Raw genomic sequence first — 18,119 nt, forward strand, 5'->3', positions numbered from 1 at the left:
ACTCAAGGGCTTGATCGCTTATTCTTGAGTTTGATTGATTTGTATTTTAATTCAACGATTTGAAGCTTGATCTTGAATCCGAGTTCAAACTTAGTGGGTGTTTGGACATAAGAATTGTGAAATTCCGAAAAAAATTCAAATACTTTAAAGTAAAAATGGTACATGAATATTAGAGTAGTACAAACACAACTCTAATTGTACCCAATTTCGTGGGCATTTGGACATAAGAATTGTAAAATTCCAAAAAAAAAGTAATTTTTTTCAAGTGAAAGTGGTCTTTGAACTTATAGTTGTGTTTGGACATGAATATTATTTCGGTTTTTTTTTTAAAGTTTTGTGAGTGATTTGAGTGAAAATTTTGAAAACAGCGTTTTGGAGTTTTTCGAATTTTTGAAAAATTCCAACATTCATCTTCAAGTGAAAATTGGAAATTTTATTGCCAAACATTAATTTCGAAAAAAAATAAAAAATTTTCGAAAAAGTGAACTTTTTTTATGTGGACAGCATCACAATATCCAATAAGTACTGAAACAAACATGAATGAAGAAAGGCAACGGCAGACAACAAATTTCCTATAGTATTTCAATAATTTTTACAGAGAGAATACCGGCTACAAGATTCTAAGAACAATTACCCTTTTCATGACAAATATTGTTACAGTAGTACGAACAAAATTATACACTCTACTCCGTCTTGTCTTCTTCCACATCACCACCATTAGATGACCCATTTCCACCCAGCGTAGATCTCACTTCTGATGGACTTCTTACATCCTTTGATGGCAGAGGGAGCGGTTTTATGAGCGTCAATGTTTCGCCATTGTCAAACTCTTCACTATCGTCAGAATATGCATATCTGGATGTATCGCAAAGAAACTCAATGAGTATTGAAGTGCGTAAATAGAAGAGAGTAACTATCGCATCTAACAAATGCTGAATTTTCTCACAAAAAGAATCGTTTTGAGATTCTTTTGAAGGGAAAGCTGTGACGATCCAAAGGGGTCATCACCTGTATTCCTACTCCCTCTGTATTTCTGAGGCCCTGGAAACCTCACTTGGGAGTTGCGTCGACTTGTGTGCGCAGCCGGGGCGCGTAACCGGAAAGTTTACATGTGAATTTGTGAGAAAAATAATAAAATTTGATGTTTTAAATTGATCGAGTTTGACTTTGGTCAACGTTTTGGACAAACGGACCCGGACTCGTGGTTCGACAGTCCCAGAGGGTCCGTAGGAAACTTTGGGACTTGGGGGTGTGCCCGGAATCAAATTCCGAGGTCCCGAGTCCGAGGAATGAATTTTTACGTGAAATTGTTTTCTGAAAATAATTAAAGAATTGGAAAGTGTTATTTTTTAGAGGACTGTGCTGTTGGGCTCGTATTTTGGTTCCGACGCCCGACACAAGTCTTAAATATGAGTTAAGCAATTGCTGTGAAGTTTGGTTAGATTTGGACGTCATTTGACGCATTTTGAGCTAGCAACAGTAAAAATTTGATGTTTCATGGAAATTGGAATGAAATCATCGGTCTTGAGGCCTAATTCGATGTTGTTTTGGCGATTTGATCGCACGGATGAGTCCGTAGGATGTTTTTGGAGTTGTGTGTATGTTTGGTTTGGAGCCCCGAGGGCTCGGGTGAGTTTTGAGTGGGTCCCGGGAGGGTTTTAGACTTATAAGCATCAGAAATTGCAGGTCCAGGTGTTGCAGGCCCCCAGCGCGGCCGCGATCATTTCTGCGCGGTCCGCGCGGCCGCGGTGCATTTCTGCGCGGTCCGCGTGGCTAGGTACAGAGGGCCAGTGAACTCTAGGTCAACCAGCGCGGCCGCGCACCAAATCAGTGCGGTCCGCGCTGGATAGGTTCAGAGAGTCGTTTTCCCTCCCTTCCTCGGCGCGGCCGCGAGGCATTTTTGCGCGGTCCGCGCCAGTCCTTCCGCAAAGTATATAAATCTGAGATTTTCAGTCATTTTGCACTTTTTCAAAATCCAAAACATAAGAGGCGATTTTCCAAACGATTCTTCTCCTTCAAAACGATTGGTAAGTGATTTCTAACTTATTTTTCTTGCTTCTTAACATCTTTAAACATAATTTCAACTTCCAAACAAAGATTTTAATGGGGGAATTTGGGAATTTAAGGTAGAACTAGGGTTTCAAAATTTGGGGGTTTTGGACCTCAATTTGAGGTCCGATTCCAAAATAACTTATATATCTGAGTTCATGGGGGAATGGGTAGTCGGGTTTTGGTTCGAACCTCGGGTTTTGACCACGTGGGCCCGGGGGCATTTTTGGGATTTTTGAACAAACTTTGGGAAATTCACTTTTCATGCATTCAAATTTATTAGATTAGCCTTTTTTGATACACTCAAGTAATTTGTGACTAGATTCGAGCGGTTTGGTGGTGAATTCGAAGGGTAAAGCTATACTAGAGGATTGAGTTGAGTTTGGAGCATTTGAGGTAAGTGTTTGTTCTAACTTTGGCTTGAGGGAATAGGATTAGGATGTTATTTGCTGCTTGCTAAATGCGGAGTACGGTGTATAGGCATGGTGACGGTTATCTATGCACCGGAGTCTAGCATGACCGTGAGTCTTAATTGCTTTAATTCGAATGATGCGACACAACTTCCTTGTTTAAATCGATAAACTTCATATAATGTGAGCGGTTGAGGAAGAATCATGGTTGGTATATTTTAGAGCGTTGGCTCGAACAAGAATGTGATAATTGAGAAAGAAGTGAGTTAAAAGAGGATGTGTTGTGATTATTCCCTTGCCGGGACGTGTAGGCTATTATTATGTACTCTCCCTTGCCGGGATATTTGGGCTGTTAGCTGTAACCTTGCCGGGTTAAAGTGTTATGTTGTCGAATTCCCCTAATGGGGCCTTCTTTACAAAGTCAGATATTTTGAACTATGATATGGGATCGTGTGGCACGCCGTCCACTTATATACCATGATATGGGATCGTGTGGCACGCCGTCCACTTATACTCTATAATATGGGATCGTGTGGCACGCCGTCCACTTATACTCTATAATATGGGATCGTGTGGCACGCCGACCACTTATATATTATGAAATGGGATCGTGTGGCACGCCGTCCACTTATGAATTAAGAAATGGGATCGTGTGGCGCGCCGACCACTTATATGTGAGCTATGGTATTGAGATAGTTTCGTTGTTATATCCGTTGATCTGTATTCACTGTATTTTCCCCGAGCATGCCCCTTTCCCCCTTTTTTTTTGTTGACGTACTCTGTTGTTATTTCTGTTGCCTTTGTATATATATATCTGCACAGGTTTTTCTTGGTCCTGTCTAGACTCGTCACTACCTCGCCGGGGTTAGGCCAAGCACTTACCGGCACATGGGGTCGGTTGTGCTGATGCTACGCTTCTGTGCTTTTTGCACAGATCATAGTACCGGAGCAGGAGCCTTTGGTCAGCAGTAGGAGCGTTGGGAGCTTACTTCAGTCCGGAGATTCCCGTGGTAGCTTGCTGGCGTCCGCATGGCCCGGAGTCTCTCTTATCTCTGTCTTTCGTTTGATTTCCCTTGTATCGGATCAGACAGTACTGTATTCTTATTCAGACTTTGTTTTTAGCATTCAATAGAAGTTCGTGAGTTAGTGACACCAGATCTGGGTAGAGGTTTACTTGAAATTCCGCACTTGGTTTCTGTTATTTATGTTTCGAGACTTCCGCTTTTATATTAAGTGCCTCGTTCTTCTTTATCCTGTTAATGATGTTGAGAGAAGTGTTAAATTAATTGGCTTGCGTAGCTCCTATTAGTAGGCGCCATCACGACTCCCGAGGGTGGGAAATCCGGGTCGTGACAAGTTGGTATCAGAGCACTAGGTTACATAGGTCTCACAACTCACGGACAAACTCGGTAGAGTCTGAGGGATCGGTACGGAGACGTCTGTATTTATCCCCTAGAGGCTACGGAGTTAGGAAAAGTTTCACTTTTGTTCTTACCTGCCGTGCGATTCTGTTTCTCAAATACTGACTGTCTTTCTACTCTGTTCTTTCGTAGATGGCGAGAACACATGCTTCCTCTTCTACCGCGCAGCAGCCCGAGCCCCCAGCAGCAGCTCCTGCGAGGGGCAGAGGCCGAGGCCGCGCCAGAGACCGAGGCAGGGGCAGAGCTCAACCCCGAGCGGCAGTCCCAGAGGTGGAGCCTCATGTTGATTATGATGAGGGGGCTCCAGCCCCAGCAGCTCCGGTGGGCCCAGCTCAGGTCCCAGAGAGGTTCATAGCCACCCCAGTTCTTCAGGACGCTCTAGTCAGATTGGTAGGCTTTGTGGAGAGCGTTACTAGAGCGGGTTTGCTTCCAGTAGCACCAGCCACTTCTCAGGCTGGAGGACTGGTTCAAACACCTGCTACACGTACTCCGGAGCAGGTAGCTCCCCAGGCTCAGGTTCCAGTGGTTCAGCCAGCTGTGGCAGTTCAGCCAGGTATTGTGACTCAGGCCGGCGATGGAGCGACTATGTCCTCAGATACATTATGGAGGCTTGATAGGTTCTCCAAGCTCTTCACCACCACCTTCAGTGGTGCTCCTACAGAGGACCTCCAGGACTTCTTATTCAGCTTCCATGAGATTCTCCGGACTATGGGTATTGTGGAGACCAATGGGGTCGACTTCATCACCTTTCGACTGGCAGGATCCGCCAAGACTTGGTGGAGGGACTATTGTTTATCCAGACCAGCAGGGTCGCCATCATTGACTTGGGACCAGTTTGCAGAGTTGTTTTTGGAGAAGTTTCTCCCAGTTACTCAGCGAGAGGCTCTTCACAGGCAGTTCGAGCGCCTCCAGCAGGGCTCTATGTCAGTCACACAGTATGAGACTCGGTTCATTGATCTGGCACGCTATGCTGTTGTTATACTCCCCACCGAGAGAGAGAGAGGGTGGAGGTTTATTGATGGATTGATTCAGCCGATCCGTCTCCAGATGGCTATGGGGGCTGGTAGTGAGATTTCTTTTCAGGAGGCGGCCAATGCGGCCCGTAGAGTTGAGATGGCTCTTGCACGGGGAGGTGGTCATGGGCCAGACAAGAGACCCCGTCATGCAGGTAGATTCAGTGGTACCTCGTCTGGAGGTGGGGATTCTTATGGTAAAGGCTATCCTTCAAGGCCCTTTCAGTCAGCCCTACAGGTCTCACATGGTACTTCAGGTGGTCGTGGCTCTCAGCCGCAGTCTTCTGACCAGCAGCTTTTCAATTCACCATCAGCACCTATTAGCGCACCACCACTCCGTTATTCTCAGCAGCCGAGGGCTTGTTACACGTGTGGCGACACGAGACATATTGCCAGGTATTGCCCTCGAGATTCTGACAACTCTTAGCAGCAGGGTCCTCGTCCTATGATTCAGGCATCAAGTGATCCACAGGCCGCCCAGCCAGCTAGAGGCGGGGGTAGAGGCCATAGAGGTGGAGGTAGAGATCATAGAGGTGGAGCTCGGACCGCCAGAGGTAGAGGCCAGCCAGCAGCCGATCGTCCCAGAGATATGGTTCAGGGAGGTGGGGCCCAGCCCCGGTGTTATGCTCTTCCAGCCAGGCCAGAGGCTGAGTCTTCAGATGCAGTTATTACAGGTACTATTCTGGTCTGTGATAGGGATGCTTCAGTGCTATTTGACCCTGGGTCTACGTACTCATATGTGTCGTCCTATTTTGCACCCTACCTGGCTATGCCTAGTGATGCCTTGGGTATTCCTGTTTATGTATCTACACCGGTGGGTGATGCTTTAGAGGTCGACCAAGTTCATCGTTCCTGTGTGGTAGTGTTTGAGGGTCTTGAGACCCGTGTTGATTTATTGCTCTTAGACATGGTGGATTTCGACGTTATATTAGGGATGGATTGGTTGTCCCCGTATCATGCTATCTTGGATTGTCACGCCAAGACTGTGACTTTGGCTTTGCCAGACTTAACCCCGATTAGAGTGGAGAGGGACCCCAGGTCATGCCACCCGCAGTGTTATCTCATATGTGAAGGCTCGACGCATGGTCGAGAAGGGGTGTCTAGCTTATCTGGCGTATGTTCGCGATTCCAGCGCAGAGGTCCCTTCTATTGATTCTGTTCCTATTGTTCGGGAGTTCCCCGAGGTTTTTCCTTCAGACCTGCCGGGTATGCTGCCCGACAAGGATATTGATTTTTGTATTGACCTGGCTCCGGGCACTCAGCCCATTTCCATTCCGTTGTATCGCATAGCCCCGCCAGAGTTGAAAGAGTTAAAAGATCAGTTGCAGGATTTGCTGGAGAAGGGTTTCATTAGACCCAGTGTTTCTCCTTGGGGTGCGCCGGTGTTATTTGTGAAGAAAAATGATGGTTCGATGAGGATGTGCATTGATTACCGGCAATTGAACAAAGTGACGATAAAGAACAAGTATCCACTGCCGATGATTGACGATTTGTTCGACCAGCTTCAGGGTGCGAAGGTGTTTTCAAAGATAGACTTGAGATCTGGCTACCATCAGTTGAGGATTAGGGAATCCGATGTCCCTAAGACAGCATTCCGCACTCGGTACAGGCATTATGAGTTCCTGGTCATGTCATTTGGGTTGACCAATGCCCCAGCAGCATTTATGGAGTTGATGAACCGAGTGTTCAGACCTTACTTGGACATGTTCGTGATAGTCTTTATTGATGATATTCTGGTGTACTCCCGCAGCCAGGAGGAGCACGAGCAGCACCTCAGAGTGGTTCTTCAAACTCTGAAGAATAGTCAATTATATGCTAAGTTCTCGAAGTGCGAGTTCTGGTTGAGTTCGGTTGCATTTCTGGGTCATGTAGTATCAGCAGAGGGTATTCAGGTGGACCCGAAGAAGATTGAGGTAAGAACTGGCCTCGACCAGCATCAGCTACTGAGATTCGGAGTTTCTTGGGGTTAGCAGGTTATTACTGCCGGTTCGTGGAGGGTTTTCATCCATAGCAGCCCCGATGACCAGATTGACCCAGAAGGGTGCCCAGTTCAGGTGGTCAGATGAGTGTGAGGCGAGCTTTCAGAAGCTCAAGACAGCTCTGACTACGGCACCGATATTGGTTTTGCCCACAGGCTCAGGGCCTTATACAGTTTATTGTGATGCTTCCCGTATTGGGCTTGGTGCGGTATTGATGCAGGATGGCAGAGTCATTGCTTATGCTTCGAGGCAATTGAAGATCCACGAGAAGAATTATCCGGTCCATGATCTAGAGTTGGCAGCCATTGTTCATGCTTTGAAGATTTGGAGGCATTACTTATATGGTGTGACGTGTAAGGTGTACACTGATCACAAGAGTCTGCAATACTTGTTCAAGCAGAAGGAGTTGAACTTGAGGCAGCGGAGGTGGTTGGAGCTATTGAAGGATTATGATGTTACCATTTTGTACCACCCGAGGAGAGCCAATGTAGTGGCCGATGCATTGAGTAGGAAGTCCGCCAGCATGGGTAGTCTTGCTTATTTCCCGGTCAGCCAGAGACCGCTTGCTTTGGATATTCAGGCATTGGCCAATCGGTTTGTGAGGTTGGACATTTTGGAGCCTAGCAGAGTGTTAGCTTGCACAGTCGCTCGTTCTTCATTATTGGAGCGTATCCGTGATCGGCAGTTTGATGATCCCCATTTGTGTGCCCTGAGAGACACGGTGCAGCGTGGAGGTGCCATGAAGGTGACCTTAGATGATGATGGTGTTTTGAGGTTGCAGGGGCGAGTCTGAGTGCCCAATGTCGATGGGATTCGAGAGTTGATCTTAGCGGAGGCCCATAGTTCTCGGTATTCTATTCACCCGGGCGCCGCAAAGATGTATCAGGACTTGCGGCAGCTTTATTGGTGGCGTAGGATGAAGAAAGATATTGTTGCATATGTGGCTCGATGTTTGAACTGTCAACAGGTTAAGTATGAGCATCAGAGGCCTGGTGGTTTGTTTCAGAGGATTGAGCTTCACGAGTGGAAGTGGGAGAGGATTACCATGGATTTCGTTACTGGACTTCCGATGACTCGGAAGAAGTTTGATGCTATTTGGGTCATTGTTGATAGGCTGACCAAGTCAGCGCATTTTATTCCTGTTGCAGCCACGTATTCATCGGAGAGGTTAGCTGAGATCTACATCCGAGAGATTGTTCGCCTTCATGGGGTGCCGGTATCTATTATTTTGGATCGGGGTACGCAGTTTACCTCATGCTTCTGGAGAGCAGTTCAGCAGGAGTTGGGCACCCAGGTTCAGTTGAGCACAGCGTTCCATCCTCAGACGGACGGCCAGTCCGAGAGGACTATTCAGATATTGGAGGATATGCTCCGAGCCTGTGTCATTGATTTCGGAGGCTTGTGGGGCTAGTTTTTGCCTTTAGCAGAGTTCACCTACAACAACAGCTACCAGTCCAACATTCAGATGGCTCCTTATGAGGCGTTGTATGGTAGGCGATGTCGGTCTCCAGTCGGATGGTTTGAACCGGGAGAGGCTCGGTTATTGGGTACAGATTTAGTTCAGGAGGCCTTAGATAAGGTCAAGATCATTCAGGAGAGGCTTCGTTCAGCTCAGCCTAGGGAAAGGAGTTATGCGGATCGTAAGGTTCGAGATGTAGCTTTCATGGTTGGTAAGCGGGTCTTGCTCCGAGTGTCGCCTATGAAGGGCGTGATGAGATTTGGGAAGAAGGGCAAGCTTAGCCCTAGGTTCATTGGCTCGTTTGAGATTCTTGATCGAGTGGGTGAGGTGGCTTATAGACTTGCGTTGCCACCTAGTTTATCAGCCGTGCATCCAGTCTTCCATGTATCCATGCTTCGGAGGTATCACGGCGATCCTACCCACGTGTTAGATTTAAGTAATGTCCAGTTGGACAAGGATTTATCCTATGAGGAGGATCCGGTAGCTATTCTGGACCGGCAGATTCGTCAGTTGAGATCCAAGAGTTTTCCTTCTGTTCGTGTTCAGTGGAGAGGTCAGCCTCCTGAAGCATCGACCTGGGAGTCCGAGTCTGATATGCGGAGTCGTTATCCCCATCTTTTCCCCGACTCAGGTACTCCTTTCTTTTGTCCGTTCGAGGACGAACGGTTGTTTTAGAGGTGGAGAATGTGACGACCCAAAGGGGTCATCACCTGTATTCCTACTCCCTCTGTACTTCTGAGGCCCTGGAAACCTCACTTGGGGGTTGCCTCGACTTGTGTGCGCAGCCCGGGCGCGTAACTGGAAAGTTTACATGTGAATTTGTGAGAAAAATAATAAAATTTGATGTTTTAAATTGATCGAGTTTGACTTTGGTCAATGTTTTGGACAAACGGACCCGGACTCGTGGTTCGACAGTCCCGGAGGGTCCGTAGGAAACTTTGAGACTTGGGGGTGTGCCCGGAATCAAATTCCGAGGTCCAGAGTCCGAGGAATGAATTTTTACGTGAAATTGTTTTTATTTGTTAGAGGACTGTGCTGTTGGGCTCGTATTTTGGTTCCGATGCCCGGCACAAGTCTTAAATATGAGTTAAGCAATTGATGTGAAGTTTGGTTAGATTTGGACGTCATTTGACGTGTTTTGAGCTAGCAACAGTAAAAATTTGTGTTTCATGGAAATTGGAAGGAAATCGTGGGTCTTGAGGCCTAATTCGATGTTGTTTTGGCGATTTGATCGCACGGATGAGTCCGTAGGATGTTTTTGGAGTTGTGTGTATGTTTGGTTTGGAGCCCCGAGGGCTCGGGTGAGTTTTGAGTGGGTCCCGGGAGGGTTTTAGACTTATAAGCATCAGAAATTGCAGGTCCAGGTGTTGCAGGCCCCCAGCGCGGCCGCGATCATTTCTGCGCGGTCCGCGCGGCCGCGGTGCATTTCTGCGCGGTCCGCGTGGCTAGGTACAGAGGGCCAGTGAACTCTAGGTCAACCAGCGCGGCCGCGCACCAAATCAGTGCGGTCCGCGCTGGATAGGTTCAGAGAGTCGTTTTCCCTCCCTTCCTCGGCGCGGCCGCGAGGCATTTTTGCGCGGTCCGCGCCAGTCCTTCCGCAAAGTATATAAATCTGAGATTTTCAGTCATTTTGCACTTTTTCAAAATCCAAAACATAAGAGGCGATTTTCCAAACGATTCTTCTCCTTCAAAACGATTGGTAAGTGATTTCTAACTTATTTTTCTTGCTTCTTAACATCTTTAAACATAATTTCAACTTCCAAACAAAGATTTTAATGGGGGAATTTGGGAATTTAAGGTAGAACTAGGGTTTCAAAATTTGGGGGTTTTGGACCTCAATTTGAGGTCCGATCCCAAAATAACTTATATATCTGAGTTCATGGGGGAATGGGTAGTCGGGTTTTGGTTCGAACCTCGGGTTTTGACCACGTGGGTCCCGGGGCATTTTGGGGATTTTTGAACAAACTTTGGGAAATTCACTTTTCATGCATTCAAAATTTATTAGATTAGCCTTTTTTGATACACTCAAGTAATTTGTGACTAGATTCGAGCGGTTTGGTGGTGAATTCGAAGGGTAAAGCTATACTAGAGGATTGAGTTGAGTTTGGAGCATTTGAGGTAAGTGTTTGTTCTAACTTTGGCTTGAGGGAATAGGATTAGGATGTTATTTGCTGCTTGCTAAATGTGGAGTACGGTGTATAGGCATGGTGACGGTTATTTATGCACCGGAGTCTAGCATGACCGTGAGTCTTAATTGCTTTAATTCGAATGATGCGACACAACTTCCTTGTTTAAATCGATAAATTTCATATAATGTGAGCGGTTGAGGAAGAATCGTGGTTGGTATATTTTGGAGCGTTGGCTCGAACAAGAATGTGATAATTTAGAAAGAAGTGAGTTAAAAGAGGATGTGTTGTGATTATTCCCTTGCCGGGAAGTGTAGGCTATTATTATGTACTCTCCCTTGCCGGGATATTTGGGCTGTTAGCCGTACCCTTGCCGGGTTAAAGTGTTATGTTGTCGTATTCCCCTAATGGGGCCTTCTTTACAAAGTCAGATATTTTGAACTATGATATGGGATCGTGTGGCACGCCGTCCACTTATATACCATGATATGGGATCGTGTGGCACGCCGTCCACTTATACTCTATAATATGGGATCGTATGGAACACCGTCCACTTATATATACATTATGAAATGGGAACGTGTGGCACGCCGACCACTTATATATTGTGAAATGGGATCGTGTGGCACGCCGTCCACTTATGAATTAAGAAATGGGATCGTATGGCGCGCTACCACGTTATATATGAGCTATGGTATTGAGATAGTTTCATCGTATATATCCGTTGATCTGTATTCACTGTATTTTCCCCGAGCATGCCCCCTTCTTTTTTTTTATTTAGTTGACGTACTCTGTTGTTATTTCTGTTGCCTTTGTATATATATATATATATCTGCACAGGTTGTTCTTGGTAGGTCCTGTCTAGCCTCGTCACTACCTCGCCGGGGTTAGGCCAGGCACTTACCAGCACATGGGGTCGGTTGTGCTGATGCTACGCTTCTGTGCTTTTTGCACAGATCATAGTACCGGAGCAGGAGCCTTTGGTCAGCAGTAGGAGCGTTGGAAGCTTACTTCAGTCCGGAGATTCCCGAGGTAGCTTGCTGGCGTCCGCATGGCCCGGAGTCTCTCTTATCCCTGTCTTTCGTTTGATTTCCCTTGTATCGGATCAGACAGTACTCTATTCTTATTCAGACTTTGTTTTTAGCATTCAATAGAAGTTCATGAGTTAGTGACACCAGATCTGGGTAGAGGTGTACTTGAAATTCCGCACTTGGTTTCTGTTATTTATGTTTCGAGACTTCCGCTTTTATATTAAGTGCCTCGTTCTTCTTTATACTGTTAATGATGTTGAGAGAAATGTTAATTAATTGGCTTGCCTAGCTCCTATTAGTAGGCGCCATCACGACTCCCGAGGGTGGGAAATCCGGGTCGTGACAAAAGCGTGAATATATGAAAATTTGAACAAAACGCTGTTGGATCTTTGACACCAGGACAATATGTTTTATGTTTTTCTTTCAGCCTAAAATGACAAAGAAAATTAATTCATGATCTCTAATATGAAAATAGGGAGGGTTGGGAGTGAGAAGGAAATCATCTCATGTTCTCACATGGTTTAGGTATTCTCCATTCGTACTAGGTCTAGCAAATTGAAGTTGAAATGCTAACACTCTATTAACATAAAAATTGCGACGGATGAATAGCTCCTTGTTCAGAAGCCATCATGAACGATCATCATTGTTAAACAAACGGCAAAATACCTTAAACCATCCTTAAATTTGGCTTAGATTATTAGTGTCCTCCCCGATCTATGCCCGGTCCCCTACACTTGACTATATGAATTTAGAAACCCCCTGATCTGCCACATGGCATAGCAAGTGGTATTAAGTTACTATGGCATGTGAGAGAGCTCTCAAACAGCAAAAACAGCCCCCCAAATAACATCCCAACGGCTACAATCCCTCTTCTTCCTATTTATAACATCCTCCAACGAAGCCAAACTCAAGTTCATACATTTTCCTGTAATTCTTGATTTTCTTCTTTTTTAGTTAAATTACTTAGTCCCATTTCCAGATTTCTGTCATGTCTTTCTCCACCATACCCCATATTAAAGATGAATACTCTTTGTAAATGTGGGTATCCGGCATCTGTAAAAAATTCTGGTCAAATGCTAATCCCGGTAGGATATTTCTTGGATGCAGAAACTATAAAGGATGAATCTAGTGAGATTAGTGCTATTTATAAGGTTTAATTTTAGTATATTTTTGTTGTGTTTGTTATATATATTTTCTTCTTGTCTCTAATTTTCGTGCAATGTCTAAAGGTCGAGTAGCTTGTAAATTTTTCGAGTGGTGTGATCCAGAATATCCAGAACAAGCAAATGTTTTTATTTTGGGTTTGTTGAAGAAGAGAAATAAACAAGAGCAAGAGTAGAAGTGGAGAAAAACTTTAAAGAATTGTTTATGTATCAGTGTGCTATGTAACTTCGAGATTCAACTCTATCATATTTCAACCCTAATCAAAACATCAAGTTTCAATCATTAACCTTTATATATGTCTACTTGAATATACAGAGAAGACTTCTGAGAAGCACTTGAAAATTGGAGAAGAAATCACAGATAATCGGCAAACAATCGGGAAACATTGCGAGGATTTGAGAGAAAGTTCGAGAGAGAGAGAGTGGGGAGAGGAGTACTGGATACTATTTTTGGAGAAAAATGACTCCTAATATTTTATTTTAATTCTTTTTTTCTTTTGATTTGTGTATATAAAACAAAATAATAATATTATCTTTGTCCTACGTGGAGCACACATAAGATAAAGTTTTCAACGTGGACAACACGTGTATGCACTGAATTAGGCTATACGAGCTTGGGAGGTTATGGGGGGGGGGGGGGGTTCTAAATTCATATAGTCAAAGTGTAGGGGGTAATTAGGATCGGGCAAAGTTCGGGGAGGACACTAATAATTTGAGACAAGTTTAGGGGTGATTTAAGGTATTTTGTCTTAAAACAAGCATTTGTAGAATGTTATAGGGTAAGCAATTGCACAGGAAGAGTTCTGCGAACTCAAGTTAGTACATGCATTACAAAGATATAAAGCTTGGTATTACCTCATGGAGTTTTGAGATGGAGCCCAAAGTGCAACGATGACGCAAAGGAGAGAGAAAGACAGCACTTTCCAGAAGGCGGGAATGATCCAGGCATTTTTCCATCGCTCATTGTACACATCAGTGGACTTGAAGTACAGCTGCCAGGGAAAAAACAAGTTCTAATTCTTTGCTTGGTAACATACAAATAGGGAACATTAGGAGGACAAGAAAACTACGTTATATGAACTCAAGCACGAGTATGTAATAGGAGTGCACTTCAATTTCTAGATGATTTTCTCTGTATCTTCAAGGATTCACACAAAGACCACAATCATGCCCAATATATTTCGCATTGAGGAATATAAGAATTCCTCTAGCTAACTATTTGCTTCAGCTTATGGAAATATCACTACATAGGTAGCTCTCCTTGCCATTGCACTAGTTGAACTTACTTATTCATTATCCCTCTGTGTTGGATTTACTTTAATCCGTTTCTGAAACAATAGTTTGTCTAGATTTCATAAAAATTCTTGAATAAGAAAAAAGATAACATGATTTTTTATTTTTTTTTGAGATGAAGAAAAAAGATAACATGAATTATGATGCTTTTACTTATTTAATGGACTTAAGAATAGATGAAATTGGACATGAATAACAATATAACTGTGACTCCTTTAACTAAAGGACCTTCTTATCCTGTAAGCACCTTATTTCAATTCTTCATGTTTGTTTGATGAGAACCGAAGTCCTTCACCACACACGGACACAAACACATATATCAAATTAGAATTGCAGGTCAAATTATTAGATCAGCGAAGTGATCCACGTTTTGGCTACTGATTCAAAAGCTTATTCCATGTACTCATGAAGGGTACAAGCTGAATAAAAGGTTTGGCCTTTTTTCTTTTCTAATTCAGATCTCTTCGCAAAAGATCACTTTTGTGTAGCCATCACTTGGCTCTTTTGTTGACAAAACCTAAGAATCAGCTATATTAGATTGAAGAAACTGAAACAACAGATCAGCTTCAATCTGGAGATAGCCAATATTATCTCATAACATACCCAACCAACAGAAATAATAACCGCCACAGTCAGTGCATTTGTTAACTTCCGGTATATGTCTAACTTGGCTAACAACCTTCTAGCCTGTCAATTCACAACATCAGCCAATTAGCTACCATTGCTTGATAGTAGATAGTAATAATAGTCAAGAAAATGAAGTCGTGTCATGATTAAACACTCAACCCAAATTCCTCAAGAAAAAAGAAAAGGTAAATTCGTCCTCTATTGCACGAACCACATTAAGTGCTCCTTCCTTTGCAGAGAGGTATAAGTCCCATCTTAACCATATCTAAATAGATATACAAAAGAATGTTTATAAATAAGTGAGTAACTAAGAATCATTTTTCTTATATTAATCAAATAAACTTCAATACTGAAGATAAAATAATCAGCGCACCACTTCTTAATAAAACATAATGATCTGACCGTGTGAAGAAGCTTCTTCACTTAATGGAAACAACAAAGTGTATATCATGATAGACAGTGTTGCCTTTGAATGCAGCTAAACTAAATAGTCATACAAAAGAGAGCTAATAACCAAGCTAACAAAATGCGGCAGCATTAATCATTGCAACAATGAGTAACAAAAAAGAGAGCTAATTAACATTGTATTACAAATTAACCCAGAATATATGAAGGTGACTTGTATCATCTCTAGATTTCTGGTCATCCACAAATACATGAAGATAATAGGAAATGTGGAATGGGAACCCTTTTATAGACCAGATAATTGATACTAAGTTATAAATAAAAGTATGGGCCAATGTACCTGAAGCTTATTCAACGTTGCAGATAGGGAAGTGAATATTCAAAGGATAAAGAAAGCATTCAAGATGGCCATGGAAAGTACAAAAAATAACCTGGCTTTTCCTGAGAAATCGTTAACAGTACCAACATTTTCTACCAGTTCAAGCACTTCCGATGCCAGAAAGAAAGTTCCTCCTAGCAAAAGGACCTTTGGCATAAGGCCACCAAGAGTTGGTCTAACAACACCATATCCCATAGAGACCATCAAGATAATCAAAGTACCAAAAAGCCATCTCAAACATGCCAATGTTATAACAGGAGTAACACAGTTTTGTAAAGCAAGAAGTTCTCTCTAGAATCTTGCATACTGCGAAAACCAAAAGATCCCAAGTAACACAAACACAAGAGACATGAACCCATAGAAGTTCATAAGTAGGGCCATCCTACCAGGTAGGTAACCAGTAGGATTTTTCCATATGGTATTCCCTTCAACAACAACTTCCTGGTCACAGTGCATAAAATATACATTATACATTCCCGTTTTTGTAATATGTATTGTTCTAGGCTGCAGTTTTGCTTCGAGCTCATCAGTGCCAAACGAGGCACCAAATACTTGAGGCTAATGAGGATTATCAGCAGATGGGCGGTGAATTATAATTGTGTACAAACTCCCAGTTTTGCAAGATCTGCTGTGCAACAAACAACTCTTTGCCCCCATAGGAAGAGCCCCCAATTGTCTCTCGATCATCGACCTCAAAAACAACTGTATGAATTGATCCTGAGCTAGAATTTGAATATTCTTCGGGCCTCCAGAATATAGTCTTTTCAAAGCTGATTTTCATGATAATTCCTATCAAATGTCATTTTTTTACGATATTTAGTATCAAATGTCATTGTTTCTATGACAATTAATATTAAATGTCGTAGTTTTTACGATATTTTGTCATAAATGTCAAAAAAAGGAAATTTTCCAACATTTATTTCAATAGTAACTAAATAAATATCGTCGTATCCTCAATTTCCTGTAGTGAAATGATAAAGACCAGAAAATGCCTGACTTTTATTTCAGTTGATGTTGGAATATGCACAACTTTTTCTTTTCTCCATTGGACGTTAAAAAAAAGAACTTCAAGATTATTATTCATATGGTTAGAAACACATGTTTATTTATCTTCTTTCACCAAAGTATGGATCACAAAACTTTTCCTTACCAACAAGAATAACCAGAAACAGTACGTGAGCTACATGTACTTTTAGAAGAAGGATGGTGTCACATTCAACATCTAGCTTAAGTTTCCATGTGAAAAGTTAGAATTCAAGTAGAATTTAGAACCTAAGGTTATGGCCTAGAGGTCAATCAAGTATAGGAGGAGAACTGTGACGACCCAAAGGGTCATCACCGGATTTTTCTCTTTTTCCGTGCTTCTGAGCCCTTGAAAACCTCACCTTTAGTTGCCTCGATTTGCATGCGCAGTCCGGGCGCGTAGCCGGAAAGATTATATGTTAAATTCTGTGAAAAATTTCAAAATGTGGCTTTAAAATGATTAAAGTTGACCTTGGTCAACATTTTTGGCAAACGGACCCGGACCCGTGATTTGACGGTCCCGGAGGGTCCGTAGAAAAATATGGGACTCGGGCATATGCCCGGAGTCGAAATCCGAGGTCTAGAGCCCGAGAAAAGAATTTTTCTGTGAAATATTTTTTTCTGAAATTATTAAGGAAAATGAAAATAAAAATTGATTAAAAGACTGTGGTATCGGACTCGTATTTTGGTTCCGACACCTGGTACAAGTCTTATATATGGTTTAAGCGCTTTCTGTGGAATTTGGTTGAAATCGGACGTCATTTGACGTGTTTCGGACCTAAATATCTAAAATTTGAAGTTTATGAAGTTAGAATGAAAAATGATGATTTTGAGGTTTGATTCCTCGTTTGTGATGTTATTTTAGCGATCTGATCGCTCGGTTAAGTTCGTAGGATGTTGTTTAGTTAGTGTGTGTGATGGGTTAGGAGCCCCGAGGGCTCGAGAGTGATCCGGAGGTGGTTCGGGGTGGTTTTGCACTTAGAAAAATAGCAGGTTTTCTTCAGCTGTTGCAGGCCAGATTTGTTCTTCGCGTTCGCGATCGGCCTTACGCGATCGCGATGCTGGCCAGGTCCCCTTCTTCGTGTTCGCGGACTGATTTCCGCGTTCGCGTAGCTTCAGTTCCTCCCTCACCGCGTTCGCGAGTCACTCCACTCGTTCGCGTAGAGCATTTCCCTGGACCCCCCAGTCTTTCTCTTCGCGTTCGTGGCCTCCTCATCGTGAATGCGATGATCAGTTGAATTAACCCTTCGCGAACGTGGCCCCTTTCCTGCGAACGCGAAGGGAATTTTTGCCCAGCGATTTTTAAAGTCTAAAAACATACCAGTGACGGGATTATTCCCAAATTTCACACGAGCTCTTCTTCTCCACAGCCTCAAGGTGACTTTTAGAGTGATTCTTCACCAAAGCTTCTTGGGTAAGTATTTTCTAACTCGTTTTCTTCATTTTCTATCATCATTTATCAAATTCCTAGACCTAAATCATGTAACTTAAGGTGTAAATTGGAGGAAAAGGGTAGAATTAGGGCTTTTCAATTTTCTTTGATTTAGACCTCGTTTTGGGGTTGAATTTGAAAACAAATTGTATATTCGGGCTCGTGGGGGAATGGGTGACATGGAATTGGTTCGAACCTCGGGTTTTGACCAAGCGGGCCCGGGGTCAATTTTTGGAATTTGGGTAGAAAGCTTAGAAATTCATATTTAGGCATTGGGTTTAGTTTGTTTAGCTATTATTAATATTGTAA

At 43.2% G+C, this 18,119-nt stretch overlaps 1 pseudogene; it reads right to left on the reverse strand.

The window, feature by feature from the left end:
• Nucleotides 1-683: 683 nt before the first annotated feature.
• Nucleotides 684-17,594, reverse strand: LOC109239106 (annotated as a pseudogene).
• Nucleotides 17,595-18,119: the final 525 nt, after the last annotated feature.

This window comes from Nicotiana attenuata, unplaced genomic scaffold (genome assembly GCF_001879085.1).
Source record: "Nicotiana attenuata strain UT unplaced genomic scaffold, NIATTr2, whole genome shotgun sequence".
Classification (NCBI taxonomy): Eukaryota; Viridiplantae; Streptophyta; class Magnoliopsida; order Solanales; family Solanaceae; genus Nicotiana; species Nicotiana attenuata.